Below are 6,436 nucleotides of genomic sequence, written 5' to 3' on the forward strand. Positions count from 1 at the left end.
GATATAAGGTTATTCGCTTCTAAAAATGTTGTTAATTGGTTTGCAACTATTTTCTCGAGAACTTTAGATATTACTGGTAGTAGAGTGATGGGTCGATAATTATTGATTTCGTCTCTGTCACCGGATTTGAAAATCGGAGTTATGATGCCATGTTTCCAAAGTGATGGATGAACACCGGTGACTATAGATGTATTAATAATTACTGTCAGATAGTATTTCATAAACTATCGTTTATGAAACGATGTGCAATTCCATCTGCTCCCACGGAATTTGTCTTTTTTAAGTGTTTTATTGTTAGGATACTTGTTTCTACTCCTACTGGTTGCGATCTGAAGAAGTTTGTCGTAGTGTTCGTTTCGTTTATGTTGTGTTGATATGTGGGGGCGGTTGTCTGTTCAAAAGTGCGTCTACCTACTTCTGCAAAGAAGTTATTAAAGTATTATATATTATTAATGGAATTTTGGGAAGTGTCTGTGTTTTGTTTCTTCTTAGGCACTAATGTATTTACTAGTTTCCACGTTTTGGCTGAATCGCTTCTGCATTAATTGAACTTATTTTTTAAATAGTTTTCTCTTTCGCCCGGCGGTGGAGTGTTTTAAAATTTTTCTTCTTTTGTTAGTATTCAGCCTGAAGGGTGGTGTCAAATCTGTTTATCTTGAGAGCTTTGTGAGTATTATTTTTATCATTTATGGCCCTCTTAATGTCGTCATTTATCCAGGGGGCGGAAGGGCCCTCTTAATGTTGTCATTTATCCAGGGGGCGGGAGAGAGAGAGAGAGACAGAGACAGAGACAGAGACAGAGACAGAGACAGAGACAGAGACAGAGACAGAGACAGAGACAGAGACAGAGACAGAGACAGAGACAAAGACAGACAGAGAGAGACGGGGGGAAGGAAACAGAAAAAGACTGAGTTGCACTACATATTTTATATTTTTAGGAAAATATGAATAACTAAGAAAACACGGATTATCAGTTATCGTCTTTTTTTTTCGATTTGTGAGAGATATTCTATACATGACAAATATCTTTCCGAAATATTTATATAAAATCTTAGGTAACCTATTTGGAGTCAGAATGAAAGAGGCATATATCATAATTTGCCTACTAATGACTGGTAATTCTACACAATAACTTGACTTTAATCCTGTAATTTGTTAGTAACAGATGGGCCTGCGTTGGAAATATTAAATCGTTCCTAAACATTCTAACATACTTGCCATGATGTGTCCTCAGTTAACTAAGAAAAGAACTTGTTATTGGTGCCATCAACATCCAGCGAACGACATTCGTCTATATTCAGATTTCATATAAACGATCTTGCGTTGCACTGTGCATAATGGAAAAAAGTCATGTGTGAATTTTCATAAATGGCTACCTTCACATAGTTTGAAAACACTCATTTTCTTTATTATTTTTCTAGTTTTGTTTATCATTAATTTTTGAAAGGCTATGCAGTTGGTTTCCCTAGAAATATGCGACGCATGCTTCTTAAGAAATAAATATATATAGATAAAAACATTAAACAATTAACCCAGTTTATTTTTCACAGTACGCGTGAAAAGAAAAGCCTAAAGAAAATATGATCACTGATAATAGTTCAAATTGGTCATGTAAATTTATAGATTTTTTCTATATATTTTCAGAAAAACACCTTGCGATACCGATGAAACGATACTGTTATTGGGTAGCTAAAGCGATACCGATACCAATATATAAATATATATATATGTATTCATATTTACGCACACACAGACATTATATCTATATATATATATATATATGTTATATATACACACATATATTATATATACACACACATATAAGTATATATTATATATACACACACACACACACGTGTGTATATATATATATATATATATATATATATATATATATTATATATACACACACATATATATTATATATACATATTATATACATATATTTATATACATATATATTATATATATACATATTATATATATATATTTATATATACATATATATACACACACATTTACACACATATATTATGTATATATATATATATATATATATATATTATATTATATGTATGTATGTATGTATATATACATATGTCTATATATACATATATATGTGTGTGTGTGTGTGTGTGTATATGTTAATATATAAATTCATGCATATATATACATATATATGTATATTTTAGTCTATATATACGAGTGTATACATACACACATATACATATATATGTATATATATTATATATAAAAATAAATATATAATATATATATATATATATATATATATATATATATGTATACATATGTCTATGTGTGTGTGTGTATGTGAAGATGTTGATTATCACAGTGAGGGTTTTGCCGGCACAGTTAAGACACCGTTTTAAATGAGAACGATTGCTTTTGAAGGTTGTAAATAAAAGACTTAATACTATTAATATTATTTATTATACTAAGTTTAACACACACAAAATAATGAACACACATAGTTCGAATTTAAATATATAATGGCTATAACGTTCACTAATTCACTCTTCGAAGCTTATCACTATTTATTAGTCATTTCACTGATCATTACTTTTAATATTCTCAGCGTTCATTTATCAGTTACCGCGCACTTCACAGAATCTTGACCAACATCCAGTCTCCATCTCGCTGTTTCTTTAGATTAATCCCGGTAGTACAGCTTCTCGTGAATATCAGCCCACAGTTCTAAAAGAACATACAACAAAACGAAATACAATTTGACCCTTGTTCCCATCTCCATGTGGAAATCAATGTAACATATTTCATCAACATAATTTACATTTATACAATCAAAAAACAAAGCTATAAATTGCTATACATATAAGACATACCCTATATACTTAATTGTAACTAAATTGTCAGCAGCCGACATGACACTAGCCCACAGCTCGGGGCTACCACTCCTGTGTAACAATCGTCACGGCCTCTTCAGCTGGAAAGACCTTTCACCTTGCCTAGGCCTACCACTTCTTCTTCTTCTTTGTTGGATTTCTTGGCTATCAACCAGCGGCATGTGGCCAAGGTTATTAAGCCAATGGATCCTATTTATTCTATCAATCTATATAAGGTCATAAAGTTTTGTCTCCCTTAAAAAAGTGATTACTTTACTGATTATTTTTTCTTGTCTGATAATATATTTATTAGTGAAAATTCTTTATTTATTTGTTGGAAATAATTTTTATTTTTTTGTCTATGGATATGGTGTTGTTGGCATACTATGAGGATGTGTGGTATGGTAAGGTTGGTATTGCAGAGGGGACATCGTGGTGGATTTTTTTTTTCAATGTAGGGAGTGAGGTGGGTAATTCTTGAGGTGTTGACCCTAAGGCGGGCCAACACCACCTCCTCCCTTCTGTCTTTCCTGTGGGATGTGTCCCACAGGTCTATGTTCTGCTTGATTTTGCGTGCGAGTTGGAGGTTGGTCCACTCACTTTGCCACAGGAGATGTATTTTTGCTTTTATAAGAGACACAAAACACCTGAGATCTGTACGAACTATGGTAGTGTCCAGATCGCCAGTTGACCCGGCTAGTTTGTCAGCCTGTTCATTACCATGGATACCAGAGTGACCTGGTACCCATATTAGCTTGATTGATTTGTTGGCACCATTTAACTTACGAATGATATTACCCAGCAGTTCATTTTTAGTGGTTTCTAAGGATTTAATAGCTTTAAGTGAACTTAATGAATCGGAAAAAATAACTATTCTATCGTGGGTCGTCGATAGTGCAAAATCAATGGCTTTATCAATGGCAAAAAGTTCAGCAAGAAAGATCGATGTATGATTCGGCAGTCTAAACTTTAGTTCACATTCAGTCGACCATACATCCGCACCTACACATTCATCTGTCTTGGAGCCGTCGGTGTATATATATATGAAAAAAGGATAGATGTTTAATAATGATCTCACTGAACCTCTGGCGTACCTCACCCTCCGGCGCCATGGCCTTGGCTGACGAAAGCCAGGCTTCCAAGATAGCAAAATTGGGTGTTTCCCATGGCGCTATATTTGACTTAACTAGGGTATCGATGGTAGAGAGATCTATTTCGACTTTCTCGACGAGGTCGTGGAGTCTCGTGGCAAAGGGCCTAGTGCCTCCATTGCCATTAGGGTGGCTCGGGTCTCGAGCCACCTTTGCGGCATAGGTCAGTGCTAACTGGCCGCGTCTGAGTTGGAGGGGAGGTACTCCTGACTCCACCTCAAGACGCTCGATCCGGGTATATTTCAGGGCTCCAAGACACACATGCAAACAATTATTCTGCACAGCATCCAAACCTTTCAAACTTGTTTTCGATGCCGAGCCATTGACGATTGACTCATAATCTATTTTAGACCTAATCAGGGCTTTATATACCATTAGCAAAGACTGTCTATCAGCTCCCCATTTATTACCAGAAATGCACTTTAATAAATTTAGTGTTCTTTGACATTTATTCTTTAACTGACCAATGTGGTCTTTCCAATTGAGTCTACTATCAAAAAGTAGCCCAAGAAATCTAGCAGAATTTTGAATAGGTTATCTAGAGTTAGCCTGATGTTCGGCTTCCTCCTATGTGAAAAAATGACCCCAATACTCTTTCTAATGGAAAACTTAAAACCCCACTGGAGGCCCCAGATATGAATCATATCCAGTGCCAATTGGATGCGATTTGCTGAGAATTCTGCATTATTGCTGGAATGCCATAATGCACAATCATCAGCGTACAGTGAGTATTTAAGATTCCGAGGAGAAGCTGGTAAGATGTTATTTATCATACATAGAAATAATGTAGGTGACAAGACACTTCCTTGTGGGACCCCGTTTGCCTGAACAAAAATAATTTGACAGAAAAAGTTCTGTCAGAAATTACTTTTTTAATAAAACAAGGCAAGTTTCCACGTAATCCAAAGGCATAAAGTTTTCTGAGTAGGCCATATCGCCATGTCATGTCGTAGGCTTTTTCTGTATCTAAAAATACTGAAATCAAAAAATCTTTTTTTGGCAATTGCCTCTTGAATATGACTGTCCAGCTTTACTAGTTGATCGAGAGTTTGGCGTCCTTTTCTGAAGCCGCACTGCTCGTCAACTAGCAAATTACTGGAATTTAAAAAATGCAATTCTTTCCATGACCTTGCAACTTGTCAACGCAATTGGGCGGTAGGAGATGGCAAATCTGGGATTACCCCCTCCTTTCAATATGGGAATGATGTGGGCGAAGTGCCATGAGGGATGTTCCTCTACAGGCTTCTAGGGCTCGGACAAGCTAGTCCATTGTAAGATCTTTAATGTAATCAAAGTCATCTCCTGTGGCAAAGTGAATTGGTTGCAGCTCAGCCGCTTCCTTGATGGGCAGGAATGCGTGATGGTAGTTTGCTGAGCTGCTTGTATGAGAGAACTGCCTGGCGAGTGCATTAGCAATGTCTCTAGGCGAATCCAAATTGTTACCCTCTTCAATGATGTTCTTAATTTTGAAAGATTATTTTTTTCTATTGATTTTATTGATAGTGGACCAAACCTCTGATGTTTTTGTATTGCTGTTAATTGTAGAGACAGGAGTCTCTTTTTGCTTGTCTAATTACTCTACGAGCCCTAGCTCTTGCTTGTTTGTAGTTGCAAAAGTTCTCATTTGTGACGTTATTTTTGAAAAGCCTGTAGGCCTTATTGCGTTGGCACAGCGCCCTGCGGTAATCTGGTGTCCACCATGGAACTCTATGCTTAACGCTATCTGTCGAAGTTTTAGGAATGGATTGCAAAACTGCTTCTAAAATCGAATTCTGAACATTGTTTACTTTATCATCAATGGTTCCTCCAACAAGTTCGAGCTTGACGCTCCTTGTGAAGGCGACCCAGTCTGCTCTTTTTACGTTAAATTTAGGCGCTGAAGGCGTTCTCATTGTGTCGCATGAATATTTAATCAAAATAGGAAAATGATCGCTTCCCAACGAGTCGTCAATGGTGTGCCACAGGCACTTGGCTGCTATTGATGAAGAGACCAGTGATATATCTATAAAGCTCAAATTCCCGGTATTATCGTCCACCCGCGTGGGACTACCATCATTCAGGACTAATTCAGACTCGTTGATCAGCTTAACTACTTGCTCACCTCTACCATCCACCCGTAGGGAACCCCATAACGTATGATGAGCATTAAAATAACCTAAAATTACTTTATTTTGTGGCAGACGTTCCTGAAGAGCAAAAAGCTCATCATAGATTATCACTTTATCAGGCGGACAATAAACTGAACATATAACCAGATACGTGCCATTAATTTTTACTTTGCATGCGACAAACTCCAAAGTAGAATCAATAGTTCACTTCTGTAAAAGGGAGGCTTTGGTGGATGTACATGGCGACTCCGCCTCTACTCCTACCCTCACAATCCTTCCGACATAAATGGTAATTCCTGAGCGATACGACCTCGTC

Source organism: Penaeus chinensis, chromosome 9, assembly GCF_019202785.1.
Source record: "Penaeus chinensis breed Huanghai No. 1 chromosome 9, ASM1920278v2, whole genome shotgun sequence".
NCBI classification, from domain to species: Eukaryota; Metazoa; Arthropoda; class Malacostraca; order Decapoda; family Penaeidae; genus Penaeus; species Penaeus chinensis.